The 22,468-nt window shown below is 43.6% G+C and overlaps 1 long non-coding RNA gene and 1 other non-coding gene across 2 annotated transcripts; both read left to right on the forward strand.

Moving 5' to 3' along the window:
- Positions 1–1,525: 1,525 nt before the first annotated feature.
- LOC119850387 lies at positions 1,526–4,441 on the forward strand. Its single transcript, XR_005290831.2, has 4 exons — positions 1,526–1,573; positions 1,885–2,058; positions 3,164–3,219; positions 4,237–4,441. It is a non-coding gene; the product is annotated as an uncharacterized LOC119850387 (long non-coding RNA).
- On the forward strand, positions 2,813–2,916 carry LOC119852332. The gene has a single exon (XR_005291602.1). It is a non-coding gene; the product is annotated as a U6 spliceosomal RNA (small nuclear RNA).
- Positions 4,442–22,468: the final 18,027 nt, after the last annotated feature.

Raw genomic sequence — 22,468 nt, forward strand, 5'->3', positions numbered from 1 at the left:
TCTTTACCTCCATCACAATCATTTGGACTAATGAGCATCTTGGAGGGAAAGAGTAGGAAAATGGTCAGTGTTTTACTGGCAAATAGAAGCTATGTCATCTAAATGGAGACAGTTGGTCTAAATGTCCAGCTGTCCGAGATCAACTAGTGAGCAAGCAGCCTCCATTTGTGACCCTGCTTTGTCTTCATGGCCACAATATCCCACACAATCAACTAGGTGGCACTGGTCACTGCTCTCCAGGAGAGCCCTGGATGATTGGTTGGGGCAGCTAAAATCAAGAAGAAAGGCAACCCTGGCAGTTAGCAGGGTGCCATTTTTTCTGGAATCTTAGAGCAGGGTGATAAATCAAGCCAAGAACTCTCTCTGTCTCAGGAACTGTCTTGGAGCCAAGTCCAATATTTAGGTCAACAAGGAGTTCCTTCCAGAGCATCTCATCATGAAACTGAAGATTGAAGTCATCTCCTTGATTCAATGAGTCTGAGAGCCTGGCTGGGTCTTCAAGTGCTGGGCTACATGGGGATGTCTCTGGTGCGACTGCCCTGGGTATATGCAACCAGTCCTGCTTTGGCATCTCAGCCATTGTTTCTCTTCAACCAAGCTCCACTGGCTCACCTTTCCTTGCCTCTAGAGATGAAGCCTGCTCTAATCTGTGGGTTACATGATGGGAATATCCACCAGGATTTGTCCTTCGATCTCTCTGGTCCACCATGATGGAAATGAACCTTTTGGGAGAGGAAGCCATATAGGCTGCAAGGGGGTGCAGGGCCATTGGTCTTGTTGTCAGAACAAACTTGAAATTGAGCTTGTTTTCATTTCCTCCCCAAAGTCTCTTTCCTGACTCTGTCTGTCATCTTGAAATGAGAAACAACCTTTATGTGAAGAGGGGTCTGCATATTAATCTGATAATACGGGCTTCAACAAAGATTTCTCAGCCTCATTGGGTTCAAAACTTTATTCTATTCAGGATTCAAATGCTTTGCTTTCTTTCAAGGCCAATTCCATGAAAGCAGTCTGTCTCTCAGGATGAGAAAGGGGGTGCTTCCCACCTAAAGTAGTATAAAGCATAATTCCATATAATTTCCATTAAAGACTTGTGGTGGCAGTTTCTGCTGGTGCCCCAATTGAAAGTTGGGTCCTGTATACTGTACTCATTTGACTTTTTCAGATAGCCTACGTCTGTTCTGGCCTTAGCCACTGCTGTTTTCGTTCTCACCCGGTGGACTGGCACAGTAGGATGTTGGAGAATACCAATTTCTTTTCTATTCATTTGTTTTCTCTATGTCCTCCTAGGCAAGCCAAGTTATCCCATCTGTTTTTTGTTTTGTTGTGTGATCGGATGTTTGCCCCACACAGGTGTGGAAGGGATTAACCCTGTCTTAGCCCCAGAGTGGACGTGAGTCCTCCAAGCAGCCTAGAGAGGCTGCATGAGCCACAGGCAATCAGGGAAGGGCTGCAAGAGGCAGACAATCAGGGCCCAGTGGGCTTACATAAAAGGAGCTGCAGGGCCAGAGACTGGCAGTTGCTTCAGGGAGTCTAAGGAGCAAGGATTGTGTTCCTAGGGGGCTGCAGGAAGGTAACATCTTTGACAGAGCAGTTGCTGGCATGGACTGGGGGAGCAGGAGGGAGCTCATGGCTGGCTGCTGGGACTTGTGGGCTGGAGGCCTTGAGAAGGGGGAAAAGAAGGTGCTGGGGCTGCGGTGAAGTAGCCCAGGGAATTGAAGCAGCACTGGTGGAAAAGTTAAGGAGTGGCAGAAGGAGGCTACTATCTACAAAGTCCCTGGGTTGGGACCCAGACTGGTGGGTGGGCTGTCCCCTCCTCTTGCCACTGGGGAAGTGTCTGGACTATAGAACCAGAAGACACTCCCTCTCCCCTTCCCCTCCCAGGGGGGAAACATGGATCGTGGCATGACTGAAGGGCTGAGTCATGAAAAAGACATTGTAGTTCCTGGGCTGAGATGGATCTGCAGGTGAAGGCCGCAGGAAAGGCACCACCCAGGAGAGGGCATGCTGATGGCAGAGATCTAATCCCTGAGACAACCAGCAGGAGGCACTGCTCTGGTGGGTGAACCCTGTCACATGGTGGTAGACTTCAGCCTATCTTTTCCTGAAATACTGAATTAAAATTAATGGAATTTGTTTTGCTTGGGCAGTCTCTAAGGGTATGTCTAGACTACAAAAAGATGTGTCTCTTAGCTTGAGTTAGCTAACCCAGGTTAAAATAGCAGTGAAGATATGGGAACTTGGTTTTTAACTTGGGTTAGAGCAGAGGTGGGCAAACTACGGCCTGCAGGCCACATGTAGTGTATTAAATTACCCATAGGAATGTGCTACTTATGGTGTACTACTTATGGCTGCCAGTCCTGGTGCTCTGAGCGGCATGGTAAGGGGGTGGGGAGCGGGGTGGTTGGATGGGGTGGAGGTTCTGGGGGTGGTGGTCAGGGGATGGGGAACGGGGGGTTGGATAGGTATGGGAGTCCTGGGGGGCCTGTCAGGGGTCAGGGACAGGAAGCAGAGGGGGTTGGATAGGGGTCGGGGACAGGAAGCAGAGGGGGTTGGATAGGGGCTGGGGTCCTGGGGGGGGTGCCTAAGGGGGGGTCCTGGGAGGGGGCGGTCAGGGGACAAGGAGCAGGGAGGGTTGAATGGGTTGGGGGTTCTGAGGGGGGGCAGTCAGGGGGTGGAAAGTGGGAGGGGGCAGATAGGGGGCAGGGGCCCGGCTGTTTGGGGAGGCATGGCTGTTTGGGGAGGCAAAGCCTTCCCTACCCTGTCTTCCATACAGTTTCGGAACCCCAATGTGGCCCTCAGGCCAAAAAGTTTGCCCACGGCAGCACATACACTAAAATTGGAAAGATACAGAGAAGATTAGCATGGCCCCTGCGCAAGGATGACACGCAAATTCATGAAGCGTTCCTGGGTTAGAGGCTGAATTTCAACCCTAGGTTACCCTACAGGCTTAGCTTGAGGCACTAACCAGAGTTAAATGCTGTATCTTCATTGCTATTCTAAACCCAGTTAGCTAATTCAGGTTAGCTATCCCAAGTCTAAATCACTTTTTTAAAAAAAAATTTCAGTGCAGACATAATCAGAATCTGGTTCAGCCAAACCTCCCTATAAAAAAGGAATTACATTGTAAAGACTTTTTTTTTCCTTTTCTTTGTGCTGGTAGGAGAACCCTCTTTATCAGGATTGGCAAAGAGGGACTTGAAGAAACCAAATTATCAGGTAAGAAATTGCCATTCCTCAATTTGCAGGATTTCATTTTGGCAGTGAGCATGATATGATAGCTTAATTGAAAGAAATTTATCTTCTAATACAACTCCTGAAGCTCCTAATTTCACTAAAGCTAATTATAAAATCTCTCTCTATAGCATTCAAGATAAAGGGATTTCAATGAGAGAATTTTCTCAAATTCCTTTCCTTTTATCTGTCATTCTGCCAGCTATTTTTGCATGGTACTTCAAGACCTAGATGTTTGTTACTGTGCTGAGATTTACATATCAGCTTGAGAACTTTCCCTGAACACACAATATTGCCTAGTAAGTCATATGGTTTCTAATGATATATGCAAATGCTGAGGGCCAAATTGAGGTCGTTGCTTGGTTTGTCCTTCTATGGAAGAATAGGATTTGGCCCTGCATGAGTTTCACCTCTGTCACTAGCTAATGTCTGGAGGCAAACTGTCCAGGGTAAGCTAGCCCTTCAAGGGGATTGGGGTTCAGCTTCATTTGTGGTAGGCTTAGCCCCCTTCACCAGGGTAGAGGGAATTAATTCAAGCTTCATATGATAGGAAGCATGTAACTAAAATCCAGGCCTGCTGAGAGGCGTGGATGCATCCTGAAGTCATTTAGGAGAGAGACTTCAAGGAGCTGGTATGTGTTCAGAAGAAAAACCTCAGCAGGGACAGGTCTAAGATCCCTGAGAGAGTGAGCCAGCCAGGAAGGCTGAGTGGAAGATTTGGGCTGTTTTGAGCTAAGCCTCTAAAATGGAAGGATTATTGAGAAAACGCTTGCAGTGTGAAATCTGATTAACTGGGGAAGAAAGGTAAACTGAGGCAACAACCAGGCCTGAAGTCAGACTGGCCAAGTTGCTGCCAACAGACATACAGCTAGAACTTGTTTTACTAGGACTGAAAGGGAGAAAACCTGCAATGGTTTCAGTGGAGAAGATGCATAGTATAAACAAAACCTTTGGGCCACAGAAGAGAGACCCACAGCTCTGATTTTATTTTCTTATTTTTAGATGAAAAGATTCATTTGATTCCAAGAACCTGGAACCTCCAGTGCCCCTCTCAACTCTTTCTCTGCTTCTTGCTTCTACAGGTCCCTTTCCCTAGAGCAGTGGTTCCCAAACTTGTTCCACCACTTGTGCAGGGAAAGCCCATAGCAGGCTTTGTTTACCTGCCATGTCCGCAGGTTCAGCTGATCGTGGCTCCCAGTGGCCGCCGAACCTGTGGACGCGGCAGGTAAACAAACCGGCCCAGCCCGCCAGGGGCTTTCCCTGCACAAGCAGCGAAACAAGTTTGGGAACCACTGCTTTAGAGCTGTTAATATACTGAAATATTTGTTGTAGAACCTGCAAACATTGTATTCAGTTTACAGAGGTTAAAACTTGCATATTTTGTTGAGAACGTTCCTGAATATGCCAGATCTGTTTCTATGAATCTAAAGTTAGTGATACTGGGATGGGGCGGTGGGGGCGTCTTGACCCCCACTACCTAATTCTAACCACTTCCTTCTTAGGGCTTTTTTCCAGTTGGGAATTTTTGTCTTTGATTTATTGATAAATAAAATCTGTCCACTTCACAGAAGTATCACTATCCTTTTTTTGTTATCCTAGGCCCAGATTTTCAAAGGCAAGTATGTCCATTTTGTTAGCATATCTTTACATGCACATTTGAGCATGTGTGTGTAGTAAGGTGGCATGAATGTGTTGTGTGTGCACTGCTGTGCTGTATGCTCAGTGATTGCTACCCCAGATACGGCTACATTAGAGGTGCTTTACAGCATACGTATAAGTGGTTTTAGAGTAAATGTCTGCAAAAATATAGATATACACTGAAATCTTATTATACTTAAAATTCTCTGATATTACTATTTCTTTAAAAATTGCCCCTACTAATTTTGAATACCTATATGTAAATAGGGTAGGGTATTTATTCAAGTAAAAAATATCCATACAATGGGATTGTTAATCAGCTCCCCTGTTTGTGTCATTCAGTTCATAATTACTCATTTCCATTTTCTTGATCTGTCTCTGACGCTCAAGGGAAAAATAAATCTGCTTTTCTGGGATTTAATCATTACACCCCACTCCCTTTTCTAAGCATTTGAGCAATAAAGGTTTTGGTAATCATATACAATATGTAGTATGACTGTTCTCTTAGGGCAGTCATTGGTAGTCAAGTTTCATGACTAATCTAAAACTTAGGCACAGCTGTTAGAATAGAAAGGTATGGCACCAAAAGTATAGATTGAAATACAAAAAAAGCTGTGGCATTAGCTCCAAGTATCAAATTGAAAGTGCATTAGCAAATCATGACTTCATCAAAAGCATTAAATAGTTAGTATTTACAGGAAGACAAACATTTAGATTGGCAAATGTGTCAGTGAAAATGAACAACTTTTATGTTTGCAGTGTTGTAGCACTGTTGGGCCCAGGATGTTGGAGGGACAGAGTGGGTGATGTAATACCTTTTGTTGGTAAGAGAGACAAGCTTTTGCACTTACACAGAGTTCTTCTTCAGATCTGGGAAAAGTACTCACAATTAAAAACAAGATTAATCTGTTCCACCTTGCATTTAGCTGTGCACTCTGGTATTACCTCACCTACCTTGTCTCTGTAATGAACATCTTTTAGTTATTTATGAAACTCAAATGAAATGTACTAGCAGAATCGAGCTCCAAGCATCTCTTCTAAAAGCTAAGTTGTAAATCTATAACATTCATCTCTAAATGATGTGACGGACCATTATCATTTTCATTTTTTATTTAAAGGAGGCATTGCAGAGTATTCAGTATTACCAATGTCAATCACGGCTGTCCGTCGAATCTGACGATGATGTCTCTGCATCTAGTGTGTTCTCTACTGATGTTGATATATAATTAAAACCACAGAAGGAGATCTATGTTCTTGCCTGTTGTTTTAATTATATATCACTAATGTTGATCTATAATTAAACCATAGGCAAGAACATAAGCATCCTCATTAATCGTATTGCCAAGTGTCAGAGTTCTTTAAAAGATTATTTAAAATGATGCTGTGGTGGGGCGGTGCCCCACCCCCATGCCAGATTGGGCTACAACAGGCCAGAGCAGCTGTGCAAGGCAGCAGCCAATCAGGGCCAATATTACAGCCAGCCAATCAGGGCTAGACTAGCCCTATATAAAGGCTGCCCAGGAAGGGAGCAGGTAGTCTCTCCCAGGCCTTCAGAGGGTGAAGGTCTGTCTCCTGTGTGAGGGGGACAGGGACGGGGACAGGGACGGGGACGGGGACGGGGACGGGGACGGGGACAGGGACAGGGACAGGGACAGGGACAGGGACAGGGACAGTGCTGAGCAGGCAGGGGGAGCAGAAGGGAACTCCCACCCGGTACCTGCTGGGCTGCGGGCCCTGAGAAAAGGGGCCTAGTCAGTGTAAAGGGACCTAAGGAGAAATGGCCCAGGGAGAAAAGGAGGGCAGGCAGGAAGGCTGCTGCCAAAGGGTCCCTGGGTCAGGACCCAAAGTAGAGGGCGGGCCTGGATCCCTCCCCCTTGCACTTCCACCTGGCTGTTTGGAGTGGCCATCACAGACTGCACCAGACCCCTGCCAAAAAGAGTTAGACTTTGGGGTGTGGTTGGCCATTGTGCTGGGGTGAAGAGAAGGACTGCTGATAACACCAAACCCCCGGAAGGGGGTGAGACCGGAGCAGTGGGTACTGCCAGAGGGTAGTGCCCTGAAGACGACGACGCAAGCTTGGAGCAACGTGGGTTGAGATGCCGATCTAGGGTGAGAGACGGACTGATGGGACGCCCACTGGCAGAGGGCGCTCCGTATGAATTGAGCTAATTCCCAGAGTGAGTGGCAGGAGGCACTGCGGTGGTGAGTCCCAACCCCATCACAGATGATCAATATTATTTTAAAATGATGCTCAGTGAGAACAATATTAAAAGGACACACATGCTTTGTTGCTCTCTAACTCTTCTAGTTTTACTGTGGGTTGACACAAGTTTGTGACCACAGGGTACTGGTCATCTCTCAATTTTGGTTACTTTCTGTTTCTCCTCTGTCCCCAGCTCTACACACAATACTTACATAATCTTCATATCTGCTTCCTGCAGTGCTAGCTGACCTTGGTTATGATCTCTCACTTGTAGCTAGCTGAGAACCTTCTCCAAGGCTGTTCTCGCTGCTACTGCTGCTTTGAAGTTTAGCTGTCATGGCATTGTCCCTCCTTCTGGGGACAAACTGTTTGTACTTCTGCTGCCCCTCTACTCTGCACCAAAAGTTAGGAGTTAGTGTTACTCCACAACATGGCTATTTCACACAGCAATTCAGGGCTGGTCTGCACTTAAATTAGATGAATTTACCTACATTGCTCTGGGGGGGTGGGGTTGAAAATGTACATCCCTGAGTGCCAGAGTTGAGCCAACCTAACTCCCAATGTAGACGCGGCTAAGTCGATGGAAGAATTCTTCCATCAACCAAGCTACTGCTGATTGGAGGTGTAGATTAGCTACAGTGATGAAAAAGACCCTTCCATCACTCTACGAAGTGTCTACATTTTGGCGCTGCTGCCCTATAGTTGTGCCACTTTAGTGCCCATAGATGCTGCCACCGTCTCCAGCCAGTGTAGCAGTGGTTTTGATATCGTCTCTTTGTTTGCCAAGTGATTTTTTTTTTCTTTCAGTTCGGTGTAATTGTTACACTGGTAGTTTTAACAACTTTTGATTTAAGATAGCAAGAAAATGTTTGAGAAAATTAGCATCCATTTCAGTTAACCTCTTCCACCTAACTTTTGCCTGTGAATGAATAAAAGCTAATAAGCGCTGTATTGTATCTCGGGGGATTTCTTGTTTACAATTATAGGGCTTGATTCTTCTCCAATTGGTGTAAATCAGGCATAACTTTAATGACACTGGTGTAAAACCAGTGTCAAGTCTGAAAAGAATCCGCCCCCGATAGGCGTCAAGGAGGCCATACTGAATCAGTATTGGGTTTAGATTAAAATATGGTCGATGCCAAGCCAGACGTAGGGTTGGGGCATGGCAAAGCACAAAAATCTTGCAAGCCAGTTTTGGAAGATCTTGGCCTGAAACTGGTGAAATATCGTAAGACCACATGAACTATTTTAAATCTGAACAGGAGGTGGAACGATGGCCACTTCTGATTCTGGACCCAACCTAGGAAGCAGAACAACAAGGTGGATTTTGATACAGGAATTTGAATTCAAAGCCTCCCAAATTAGGCTGGGGTGAGTAGTTGATCTGATGATCCAAGTCAGCCTCTGCCATCAGACCAGCTATTTATAAAAGCACTTAACAGAAGGAAATGGAGTAGAGCAATAACTTGAGTTTGTGATGCATGTCCAGGAGTTGCAGCTCAGAACTTGAACCTTTTGTTCAAGGGCTGCTCTTGAAGCCAAGATGGTTCCCTAGGGGCTATTGTCTGTTCCGGCACCCCGCCTTCTGGACCAACCCCATAATGCTGCACACATCCTGCCCTCCCCGACACACCCTTTATGCTGGGGTTTGTGAGGGGTCCTGCAGAGAGCACTCTTTCCCCCTGTTTCAGCTAACAGACTTGGATTGCCCTTGTCTGCTGCCACAGCAGCTTGCGGGGACCATTAGGGGGAGTGACAGTCCCATCTGGAGCACTTTGCAGAGTTGGGTTCTGCAATTATGTAAAACAGGAGCAAAGCAAAAAAGGCTGAAATGTAAATACACGAAAGGTACAAGTAAGTTGTCTTGCAGGCTAGTTACAATGAGGTAGGATTGACAGTGGTAGGAAGACTGATCCATGGAAGGAGAAGAGCATCTCCAACGGGAAATTGAAATGCCTCCACTTTGTTTTCAGTGCTCACCTCCCTCTCGCATCCAATTTCTTGCTGCTATTAATAAAAATGGACAAAATACATTTTAAAATGTCACTTACTGGGGAAATAATATCTCCCGTCCTTTAAATGGATAGGGGCAATAATGAGGCTGAAGCACTATCAGGAACTGTTGAAGAATTGTCTTTGCAGCTTACCAGGTCACAATCCCTTTCTCTGTTACTTCTGTATATTAATGAATGTCTTTAGACTATGGCCCCGTGACATCCATAGCAGCGACACCATCGAAACAGCCAAGATTTTTCTGAGGCTGTCCTTAGGGGCCTGAGAAATCTGCTAGATGTCTAGCAGCAGGCAAGCATGGAGGAGAGGGATGCTAGGAGTTGTGGCAGGAGGAACAGGGGGTAGGGGAAACACAATGCCAAGATGGAGAGACTGGCTGGCGGAGGAGGGGGTGTTTAGGACCAAGGGGACAAAGAAGCAAAGGCAGGCTTAATGATGGGGGTGGGGGGCGGGAAGGCTAGGGACCAATATGAGAGGAAAGGGATCCAAGGGAAGGAAAGGACCAGAGGTTGTGGAAGAGGGACGTGGAGCAGAAAAGAAACCACAAGGAAATTAGTTAAGAAATCAGAGCAGTGAATGTGGGACAGCACTGAAGGAATGTCACATCAAAGAGAATAAAGCTTTAAAGAAAGGGTAAGGCTTTTTCCCTGAAGGAATAGAGAGGACAAAAGGAATAAATGTTCAAAGGGAATGAAGAACTTAAGGCTGACAGTCACAAAGAAGGAAGATCCCACAATGCTTCAGTAAGTTATTTGTTTTATTGAATGTTTGTTTTTATTCAGCATTCTACACCTGTGACTTAATGGCTGATTGGTTGTTTCCTTCCCTAGATTCAACCTGCTTTAAACCCCATATAGATCAGCCTCATTTTTCATTCTGAAAAGTTGACCCATCCCCCACTGCTTGCAGAGGAAAATCAAACTGAAATAGAGCTCTTGAATTGGTACTTGTTCTTTTCTGTTGTAAATGGCTTTTGAGATGCTCCTTGCAGTATGAGACTTCTTATTGTGGTGGCAACAACTGGCACCAGCTCTCCGCTGAGGCCCTGATCCTGCAGTTTGCTGTGGACAGGTGGCCTGCCTCACCCTCATAGAGCCCCATAGAAGGAAAAGGGATTCTGCATGGGCACAGCATAGTTCATGCCCCCAGACAATGAATTGTAGGATTGGATTCTAATTCTCACTTAGCTCATCTGAAAATATGATCATTCTCAAATGCATGTGGCCTCACCCTGCCTGCCAGCAAAGATGGAGAAGTCTAATATTACTAAAGCTTCATTACTCCTATAAAATATACTACAGGAGAATACTTACCAGCACACTGAACTCCAAGAGTAAATAAGAGAGGTGATCTTGGTGGACATTACTTTTATTCTCATCTGAAATTATTTAAGAAACTCTTGGGTGTTACACAATGCAGGGCCATTACTAAGTTTCTGGTGAACAGTGGGTTAATACCAGCTCAGCTTCACCCCCTGCCTTGGCACAAGTGCTTAAAGGAAGGTATCTAAGAATTGTTGCTTAGGAAATGGGGGAAAAATACCTCTGGGACGATAGGGCTCCGGGCTCTGGCTTGAACCCCAAGATGGGAGATTTTGTCTGCTTTTAACTTACGTTTTTGGTTTGGTTTTTTTGGTTCCAAATACTGCTCTGGGAGGGAAAACACTTCTGACTGCTTCCATAGTCTTCCCTCTGAATCATCAGGTCAGTGCATATGTTATCAACCCATGCATAATAGTGGAGAAAGCCACCTTTTGAACAAGTGTATATGGTCCTAGCTGTGCTCCAAGGGAGTGGGACCTGCAGGGAGAACTTGGCAACTCCTATGTGCCCCATCTGACTATCTCAGGGGAAGAGGGGCTAGAGGGTGTGAAAATTGGCAGCCTTAATCTGGGCACTGTTTATGTGCTCTTGACTGAGCAGAGCTGGGGTATGCTCTCCTTTACTGGCTCTGCAGGAGCTACAAGCAACCTGTGGCTGTTTCAAGTGGTTTGAGAATGTATACAGTAAGATTTGGCCATCTTCATTCTTAGTGAGTAGTACCTTACTCTGAGTAGTCCCATTGATTTGGGGCCAACTCATGGAGTAAAGCACTAGTCAGCATAAGGGTAGCAGTATCTAGCCCATAATGAGTGAGTTCTGAGGCACTGACACAATGTTTGTGGTGTCTGAGTTCCTGTTGCTACAGGGGAATATTTAAATTCTTCTAAAAACTGTTGTACCTTCTTTGTCAAAACTTTTTATTCCTATTAGGAATTTTAAGAAAAGCTTTAACTCTGTTTTTGTTCACAGGCATAACAAATCCAAGTCAAGGTTCCTCAAAAAGACACATTAGAGAAAATAAGCAGATCTGCTCCAGTCTACGCTCAATGAAGTGAAATTAGTGCAGTGCTCATCAAACTGATAGGAATTCCTTTTGCCAGGCCTAATGCAGGGAAAGCATGTACAAACTTTCTCCTTCCCCTCCATTTTGCTTGAATCACTCTCCTATTCCAGTCAGAGCATCTTCTGAGAGAGACTGAATATCATGCCAAATTTCATGTGTGTACAGTGGTGCAAGTGGCATAATTATTTGGCTGGATCAAGGTCTAAGGCAGGAGAGACAGGTCTAACTTAGCAAGACATCCCTGCCTTCTATCATTGCTATGTACCCTATAAATTCTGGGGCATATGAGGGCCATGTTTGGCCAACATGACACCTACCATATTGAGATTCAATGTAGAAACTCATTTCTGAGGAATACTTAATTTCATACTCCCAAACACGTAGAAATTCTATTTTAGCAATAGGATAGTGACCATGCAAGTTCTGCAATGCAGAAATAAACAACTTGAAAAAACTAATTTAACAGTGGGCAGTAGCCTGCAGGCCATGCTAGTTTTCCCCAAGCACCAAATTAGATTTGATTCAGTTTCTCCTGGACAACCACAATTAATGTTTAGACATAAGGTAATGGCCAGTTTCAAAAGGGAGCAATATGTCTATCTGTGTATCTCATAAACCCACTGTCAAGAACATGTATAGTCCTGCCTGACTTTCAACAACCTCCACTGTGAAACTTAAACCAAATGTTCCAGACAGTCTCTTCTTCAGTGATGAGCAGAATATAATGAGATGAGAATGGTTGTGATTTGCAGCTGGAATCAGTTGTTGAGAGATTTTTTGACCCAGATTCTCCCCTGACTTAGGGCTCCTTTGCAATATAGGCACGCTAAATTGACATGGCTAGCCCCAGGAATATTCCACATTCACATACCCCACTATTGATCAGTGGCTAGAATGGGGGACATGATGTGGGGAAACGGGCACCTCCAGGGCTTTCCTGTACCTCAGCAATCCCTGATTGCCATAACAGCCCCTTGGTAACTAGCCTGGTGCACAGCAAGCCCAAATCTGGGGAGTGCAGAGATGACTTAATGCCACTCTGCATCCCAACCCCCTCCGAAGTTTCTCTGTGAAATTGCCTCGCCACAAGTAAAGATCTGGGCCTTTGTAACTCTTGTAATGTCACGGTTGACAGGCCCCAACTTTGGGTCTCTCCTCATTAGAAAATAACATGTTAATTTCTTATCACTGGGATGTTTTGAAACAATCACCCCTGAGGTCCCAGTACTGAAGTCTTTAAAATGGCAACTCTCAGACTGTGCACTCTACCCAAAACAAATGCAGAAGGCTGAGTTTGTTCTGAGAGGGAGGGGGATGTTTGTGTGCAAGGTGTAGTCCCCTGCTCTCCCTGCTGCCTCTGCTCTTGGTGGCTGAGAAGGGACTGGAATTCTCACCTTTTGGTTTCCATCCATTTCAATTTGCTGGCTGCTCATAATACAGTCCTTATCCCCTAACAGCTGTGTGGCCTATGTGAAATTAACATGTGCCCTCAGTCCAGTTCCTAGTGGACAGGTGCTCATATGCAGGAATCAACATAGCTGGCACTCATTGGCACCATCATCTGCAGTCTCAGCTGTGAGGCCCACAAACTAGATGTGCCCGGGGACTGAAGTACCCTGTCCTCCCCAGAGGTGGTGGTCTCGGGTCAGGATTGTGACACATCAGCAGGAAGCAGTGTGGGGAAGCTAACATGATTGCTGCCCATGTTGTACCTGTTCTATGAATGAATATTTAATATTAAGCTGTATCCAGGATTCCTTACTCTAGCACTGGGTGAAAAGGCACGTGTGTAATTTATCAGAGACTTTCTCTGCCCTATCGTTCTGTCTACCACATCTATACATCCTGTTCAAACTTAGGGTATATCTACACTGCAGGCTTGCCATATGTTGTTGCCCAAACCCCCTTACCATCTACACTCAAAGCCCTTAAATGCAAGTGAGGATGTAGGATATGAGGCACGTGCCGCTCTGCAGTGTGGATACTCTGAAGCGGCCTTGGCTAACACATGTCTTCCTTCATGTGAGTCAGGTATAGTCTGGCATGCCGATATATCCTGAATCTCCTTTGCCTCCCTGTGCTGCATTGTGACATTTTGGGGTTCACCAAGCCAGTAAATAGTTCAGTCACCATCTGCCTTGTAACCCAGGGTGTCTTGTGGCTGTGCAGCTTTGATCCAGCGCTCTGACCCCACCAGCAGCCCATAAGCCCAACCCTGGCATATTTTTTTACAAATATTACTGCAATAGGGTGTGAATAGAGGGACTCACATGCACAGTTAAGGACTCCTGTGTCTTTCTCCTACCCCATCTGTCTGAAATTCTCTCCCATCTTCTAAGACACTGACTCATTCTTCTCTTCAGCCATTGACTTTCATTGAATAGTTTTACATGTTGGATGCTATATAAGGAAACCAGTCATACTGAAGTGTATTAGCAAAAAGGCTGTTTGTTTGATTGTTTTATTTTGGTTCTTTAGTTCAGCATTAGGAACAATTTACCAAACCCTTCAAACTTTCTGAAAAGACTGACTCATGCTGGTGACTTAGAGGGATTACATAATGGCTTGACACAGCTGTATGCGCCAAATGTCTTTCTCCTGCATTCATTCGTTCCCTTATTCAGTCTTGATCATTTTCTCTGAAATTATTCAGAGGATGCTATAGTTAGCATATTTCATGTAGAACTGAAGACTCAATTAACTTGTACACTATAATTAGACAAAAAAGTAACACCTCTGAAAATAAATGGCCAAGAGATGGGGGGGGGGGTGTTTGTGTTTGTGTGTGGTTTTTTTTGGTGGTATGTTACAAAACAAGTGGGTGGACAGTCAGACAGAACTGTGGCTATGGAGCCAGAGCTGCAAGTGATGTAAATCCACATAACTCCATTGGATTCAGGGGAGCTACACCAATTGACATCAGCTGTGCATCTGTGGTGCAGTTGTGATAAGAGCGTAAAAATGATAATTATAGATAATATCAGTGGAAGCCTCTTCTGGCAAGGAGTTCTACAGCTGGAGTCCTGCCAATGCAAATGCTGCCTCCCAGCGTGATGATCTGAACTTTGGATCTCTTGTTGCACTATCCATGAATAGCTGCTTTGGGCAGTCATGGATGATAATGACATCTGAGGTAACTAGGTCCCAATCCATTAAAGCAGAGATTTACAAACTATGCCCATGGAGCATTTACTGAGGCCCCATGGGGAGCTGATTGGTCACAAGATACTGTTCTCCTCATTTTCAGGAGATTGATGTATTTTTAGCTTCTTTTAATACAGCCAAATACTTTCCTGATGTTACTCCTTCATGTACATGCCCATGTGATCACAATTCAGAGACAATGCATCAATGAGACCAGCTCTATATTAATATGTGGTCCACACTGAAAATCTGCATTAATGGCTGGATAGAGTTAGGCTTAGTTTTCACTAGTAATTTTTGCTGGTATAATGTCATTTTTGACAACATTTTTATAATGGCAAAAGCCCTGGTGTAGATACAGTTATACTGGCAAAAAAGTGCTTTTGCTGATATAGCTGCTTTTTCTCGGAACTGGTATACACTACACTGGTAAAAGCACTCTTCCTCCCTGCCCTCCAGTATAGATATACTGGCACAGCTATTCTGGCAAGCTCTTTCTAGTGTAGGCAAGGCCTAAGACTAGGTCACTGAAATATCTCCTGAAACGGATAAGGAGGCAATGGGATTTTCTAAACTTGGGTGTGGTGTATTCTCATTGGCCAATCTCATCAGGTATCAGCCTCATTGTTGTGTTTCCTTCAATGTCAGGTAGGAACAGTTGCAGTACCTGGAGTCTAATGTGAAGGACAAAAGCATCACCACAGTGGTTAGGCCCTTCTCCTTAGACCACTGGAAGATGCAGCATTACCAACCCTAAACATTCACAAATTGTGAGTCAGGACGCAAACACTCATGAGATCAATTTAAAAATTGAGAGAAAACCACAACAACAAAAAGCACATTTTGGTTCATTTTACTTGTAGTTTTTGAGCCTTTCAGGCAGTCTTGGGTCACAACTTCATTGTTCTGTTCACAATCACGAGAACTAGAAACATTTTTTTAATTAATCACAGGACTCCAGGAGTTGGGACTTTGTTTTTTTCCTTAATCACTGCACAACTCGTAATACAATCACTAGAGTGGGCTACACTGAAGATGCATAAAGGAATGCCTTGCTACTGAGCTAATCTGTACATCCAGGAACAGTGGTGATTCAAGCATGGCCTGAGGCATCATGATTTTTAGTCATATGCCCTTAATCACTTTTGAGGTAAGAATATTGACATATTTCCCAAATGTTTTTTCTCTTCCTACTAACATCACTTCTCTGCCTTTCCTGGATTAAGTTTTGGAGTAAAAAATTCAAAAAGCAGATAAGCTACTTTTGAAAATTGGGGGGGCTCTTAAATCACTTAGGAACTCTTTGAAACTTTTACTATTATCCACTGCATATCCAAATTCTCCCATGCTGTAGCATTTGTTTATGGCATCTGACAGACAGATCCTCAGCTGGTGCAAATTGGTGAGGGCTTCATTAGGATCCGCTAGGAGCCTATGTTGAGAGTGGAAGTTAAAATGAAACCTTTCAAATCCACTTCAGTTCTCATTTTGTTTGCATTAACCAGACCAAAGCAGATCTGTGGGGGCTTACTTCAAAGTGTAGTACATGTTTCTAAAATTTAGAAACACTACTTGAAAAGAAATCCATAGCCACTTGTTTGCCATTTGAGAAAGTAAAACATTGTTAAATCCAGTTATTTACACTGGCCTTTCCAGGTACGTGTTGTCTTCCCCATTTTTCTAAAAGTCAAAAGAATGCTCTTGTCACTGCACTTCAGTATTTATTACTCAGCAGTGCCATAACACACATTGTTCTTCATCTTTAGTTTATTTACTGCCTTTGGCTGATCACAGCTCTGCAAATTGCATTTTATAATTCATGTGTAAACCTCATGAATTTATAGAAATTGGAGCACCAGATGAGAGCTATGTCAGTAATCAGACTGGTCACCAATTTTATAGACTCAATTAAAAAGTTGCGAAAACAAAGGATGCACATAGGAAATTAGTTACTGATGGTTTGTATTAAAAACCTGGCAGCACTGCTATGTGCTTATCTGTAGTGTATTCTAAACATACACTATGATTTTTGCTCCTATCACTCAGGGCAAGTCAACACTATGGTGCTACTTCGGCAACGCTGTAGCATATCTTTACCAGACATGCTATGCTGATGGGAGAGCGCCTGTGTGGACAGCACTTAGGTCAATGTAACTTGCGTTGCTCGGGATGGGAGGGGTCTTTTTCACACACCCTGAGCGATGTAAGTTACATCCACTTAAGCGGTAGCGTAGACCAGCCCTGACTTATATCTCTACCAGCAGCAGGTCTCATCAGTTTTGTTCTTTGCCTCTGCATTTTTGGAGTACATCTGACTACCAGTGTTGGAGCAAAGGTTCATTTCTTAGTGTTGGCATATGAATTTCAGTCTTTGACCGCAACCCTGTCCGATGTTCTGTATGGACAGACCTCACTGTGCAAGCAGAGCTCCAATGAATTGTGGATGTAGTGGTGCTAATGCTATAAGGATTCATTGAAGCATAAAGACTGAGAGCTCTTGTAAATTTGGTCTTAGCTAGGGTGACTGGAGGTGATTCACTCACTCCTATAAATGTCTGTTTCTCTTAATAATATTAAGAGAAACATCTTAGCAAGATTATCTGGTGGGACTAACTCTGGGATTAATTCTTCTGGAGGGGCTCCCTAGTATACACCAATTACTTCTACTTGGTAGATCAAGCAGAGATGGACCCTGGTGAGTAGAATTGATCAGTACCGTTAACATTAATAAAGCTATGATATTTGAGGCCCTTGAGACAGTCTGCTGTCTTTGGTAAGAAGGAACAGTGAGATTGAGGCTTTATTTCCCAAATTTATAGTGGTGTGTGTTTTATTTTAAAAGATGTTTCATTTGACAGTCCTGAATGCCCAAAATTCTTCTCTTTTAAAGAAGCTGGATTGCATGCTAAACAGTATATTAATGCACCTGTTAATGATTTGGTCTCTTTCACTTCTTCTCCTTTCTTGTCTCCTCCCTCCCCAAATTCTGATTTCCATTCTGTTATATTGGCTTCTTTAACACAGTGGCTGGAGGGCCAGATGCAAAAAGGCAAAGTTGTTTGAATTTTTAACACAAGAGCCAGTGTTTTCTTGCAAGAAAACAGCTTTGCATCCTGAAAACCAGAGTAATAAGGTAAGAGAATAGGAAGAGAGAGTATTATTGAGCCACAATTCTAAGGGGAGTGCTCAAGTGGTGGTTCTGTTCATCTTGGTATAGCGGCATAGTTCCTTTTCTTATAGCAGGCTGTACAGAGCTGCCTCCTACAGGTAGAAATTGAGACCAGTAGTGTACTCTGGGTTGGGATGGTGTGCAAATTTGCACAAAAACCCCACATAATACACAGGTCTTATCTAGTAGTGACCTTGAGAATACTGTTATTCTCCAGGAGACTAAACCATGGGCATCAGTGCAGTTACGGCAGAAAGGCTGAAGCGTTACACCGGTAGTCCAGCACAGAATTGTTTCCTATTTGATTGATGTGTGGTGGTTCTCTCACCTGGCAGTGCTCAATGGCTCAAAGTTAATTCCAGTCAGATATCAGGGGCTAGACTGGATCAGTTCTGTATTTCCAAAAATAAGAGGTCAGTGGTCTTTCTCCCTCTTGTCAGGTCAGTGTTATGATGATTAAGGACTTCAGCTTCACAGAAGTGTTCACACTTTGGGGGAGAACTGTCAACAGCAGAAACATTTCTACACGTCTCTGAGACAGTGGTGGGATGTAGGGAAACTTAAATGCAACTGTTTGTGGTAAGCTGGATGTACTATTCACAAATCTACTTGACTCAGGCCATGCAAGGTCTGGAATAAAATATCCTGGAACTTGACAAGACCCTAAGCAGGGAGACTAGTATGAGGCTATACCAGATCTTATAAGAGAAGAAACCACTTTGGGGAAGCCTGATGCTGGAGAGGTACCAAAGGCTCCACGTAGGGCCCATTTTACCAAATTGAAAGATGGGCTGCAGCAGGGTTCTTGACTGGTTTGGAAAGTCTGGAACACAAAGCATAGAAAGCTGCCCAGTGATCAAGAGAGAGCTGGTGCTACAGAATTTACAAAAGCTGCCCATGCTGATTCAGGACTGTGAAGTGCTGGCAATGGAGGAGCTGCTGCACCCAGAATTATCCTGCCCTGATTTGTAATTCCCATCTGAATTATCAATTGGTTTTTCTTCATCTATGTAACGAGAGAGCTTCTGACAGTGAAGGTTAGTCCAGTATGTTCTCTAAACAGCTTTGAACATAATTGGTAATGACTTATGTATTCCTGGAACGTATTCAGGAGAATGAGCTGCCTCTCCACTGCTGCCAGAGAAAGGAGATCTGTAACTTTAAGGAACTGGAGACCTAACTCTTTACCCTGCTCCAATTACAAGATATTGTTAAACCCTAGCAAATTGTTAAAGCAAAAAAATTACATGCTCAGCAGCATCAAATGATCCATCTTATTGCATTGTAAATTCAATTTTTGAGAGAGTGTTTTTAATCCAACATGATTTAACTGTTTGCAGACTTCTTAAGCTCATTTCAGTACTTCTGTAAAAAGCACTTCATGGAGTTGATTGGAACTGTACCAGTTTTTACCTCTTGTGTTACAGTAATGTATCACAATGTAGGTAGTTTTAAAGATTAATAAAGGTCTCAGCCAGCGTCTCCCTGTTAAAAGCTCCACTGTCTCTAATGCATTTGTTGACGAGCCTCTTGGGTGAAATTTTCTGTGCCAGGTAGGTCAATAGGCACATCTGCTTGTCAGGATAATGATGTCACTTTTTTAAAAAAATTTCCACAGAGTGATGTGCAGGCTCTTTGCAAACAGGCACAGAAGTAGCCTATTCTGTCTGCCCAAACTGGGCTAAAAAGAATACCTTTTAGCAAGTTCTTGGCAGGGTGGCAGCTCACAATCTACTCCTCATGGCAATTGCTTGGGGTGTTCTTTGGGTGTAATCAGCTTATGACTGAAAACAGGGAGGAGCCATGGAAAAAAATGAAGATTTGATTGCAGAACTGTTGCTTGGGCTCTTTCAGAGGAAAACCTTTTCGCTAGTAATTTGACAACTTCCATGTTGGGGCACAGTTGAGTGTATGTAGGCCGTTCCTCAGGGGGCTGCTGGGACAGACCCAAGAGTACGTTACTCTTTTTGTAATGTTTATTACTAGTTAAAACCCACTTCATTGTGTTTGACATTGCCTAAAGGAAGACAGGAGTTGATTGATCTGGTTGCTAGGGTGGCAGCATTTCACCTGCAGTCTGCTCTGTTGTTGCATTTACACTCTCCTTTTGCTTTTTTTCTTTCCTCTGTCCTGCTGGGTGCTGATTTAAACACTTATTTCAGCGGGATAACAGTGGGTTGTATAGCAGGAATTTGCACCCTTTAAAATAGAATCTTCTAAATGCCTGGAAACCATTACAATGTCATGTACTCAGATTGAAATGACCCTACAACACAACAGCCAATGGTATTCAGAGGAGCATTGTTTTTTACTTTTCTCTTGTCTTCTGTGGTTCCTTCCCTTAGAGTTTGTTGCAATTTTTACGCATGCTGGGTTAGCAAAGCTATCTCCTGTGAATGACTTTGATCTTTTAGGTTGGAAGGCTGGAGGAAATCATTGCTGTTCAGACGGGGATTAGATCTTTGTTTTCTGGATTAAAATCCTCCACAGGCTACTCATTTCGTCCAACACATTTTCAAGGAGAATATTTTAGCAGAGAGAGGATGCTGTTTTTCCATCATTGGTTTACTCTTCCTCGGTGGACAAGATTAATGTGCAACAATGGAGTGGAATTGTCTAGGGCACTAGCCAGGGACTACGGACACCTGGGTTCAATTTCTTGCTCTGCCACAGACTTCCTGTGTGCCATTGGGCAAGTCACTGTGGCACAGATTCTCAATGAGAGAGGCACCTAACTCTCACTGATTGCAATGGGAGTTAGCCATCTAAATATCTTTGAGGATCTGGGGTTAATCTCTCTGGCTCAGTTCCCCACCTGTAAAATGGGACAAAAGCACTTCCTGACCTCAGTGGGGTTATGAGGATAAATATATAAAGATGGTGAGGTGCTCAGATACGATGGTAATCGGGACTGTACACACATCATAGAAGGGGAAGAAACAGTTTTGTGGCTGTATAATGTTACAGCATTATCCATCGCTTAAAGATTTCCTTACTACCTTTTAGCAGACGTATTTGTCCCTGTATGATTCCATCTCCTGTCTGCAGAAAGCTGTTTAAAGCCACCATTACCTGCACTCTCTCCCTGAACTGCACTGGAGGAGACCACACAGAATCTCAACCAGAATATTTCAGGTGTTTTGTTGTTTTTTTGGGGGGGGGGTCGGATTGTCCATGCCTCTTTCTTCCTTCATTCTTGAATCGTGTGTGTACTTGAGAAGTACAGCTAATTCAGAACTCTGTGCTGTAGTTCAAGTAAGTTCCTTCCAATGAGCATCACCTCTTTCTCCACAATTTCATTTACAGTTAAGTCTTCCAACTAATTACAATAGTTTTCTTAGATCCTTCTGGTGCTCTTAGTCATCCTGCCTAGTTTTGACAAACCAAAATAATTCGGTATCTTGAGCAAATTTTATTACCTCACTCTTTATCATCACTTGCAGACCAGAAATAATATACTGAACATTGGTTCCAGCACTGGTCATTGGGGCACTTGGTTAATAACCTCTTTCTATACTGAGAACTAGTAATCTATTCCTTCTTTCTCCTAACTAGTTTTTAATTCATGACAGGACTTTACCTCTCATGCTGGTTATCAAGTTTTCTATATAGTCTCTTGAGAGGGACTTTATCAAAAAGTTTGAAGGTCTAAATAAATTGTATCCACATTTCTCCTTTATCCATTATTTTAGTTTATTTTAAAAATTTTAACAGCTTAGACCTGATTTGCCATCATAAATGTTATGGTTGTTTGTCTCTATCCTAATATACTCATCGACCTGCCTTAGAAATGCATTATTTCTCCCAATGCTGAGGTCAGACTCACAAGTCTATATGATTCAACAATTTACCTTGGCTCCTCTTTTAAAAGTGAGCACAGTATTTTCACCTTCCTCTGAGTCCTTCTAAATTACATAGTATAGGACCTGATCCAAAACCCTTTTCCACTGTTTTAACTTGGTTCTGGATCAGGACTGTAGTGAGAAGTTTAGTTACTTCATTATTTAGTTCTCAGAGAACTCTCTCATATAACCTGCTCCCGGTGATGTAATGGAATTTAATCTTGCTAACGTTTGCATTACCTTTTTAAACACACACCTCTGATGGTGTGTCCACTTCTTTACCTGTAAAAAAAAAAAAAGTAAGCTGTGTGTAGATATTGCCTCCCTCTCCCCTACCTTTGACTGGGGTGGAGAACAGTGCAAATAAATAATTTGGCTTTCCTTCTGTTTGTTTTTCCTCTTTGACTGTAAATGGAGGGGTGTTGAACTTCACTATTTAAGATTTTAAAAATGCACTTGTTGTGTTCTGCATTCTTTAAATATGCACAAAGCAATGCATTGCAAATGTTTGCCCTGGGATTTAGTATAGCTGCACAATTGGATTGAGGGGGTTTAATGCTAGGGGAAGATTACATTTCCCATAATTAAAGAATTTCCTGCTGGTAGGTTTTTTTTTTTTAATGCTCATGTGGTTTCAAATGGTATCATTTGAGATTAACCAAGTAATGATCAGGTTTCAAAAGCTTTCCACCCTTTGTCTAGGAGGTTACAAAATGGCGAGGTCACTGTACATTCTGTTATGTCTGTAGGGAGCTGTGGCTGCATACATTCCAAGCAACCATTTGCCAGGTCAGTGATTGGCTGGATTGGGGTGACCACGTTGACCTGACTATATATGGG

Source organism: Dermochelys coriacea, chromosome 2 (genome assembly GCF_009764565.3).
Source record: "Dermochelys coriacea isolate rDerCor1 chromosome 2, rDerCor1.pri.v4, whole genome shotgun sequence".
Lineage (NCBI taxonomy): Eukaryota > Metazoa > Chordata > Testudines > Dermochelyidae > Dermochelys > Dermochelys coriacea.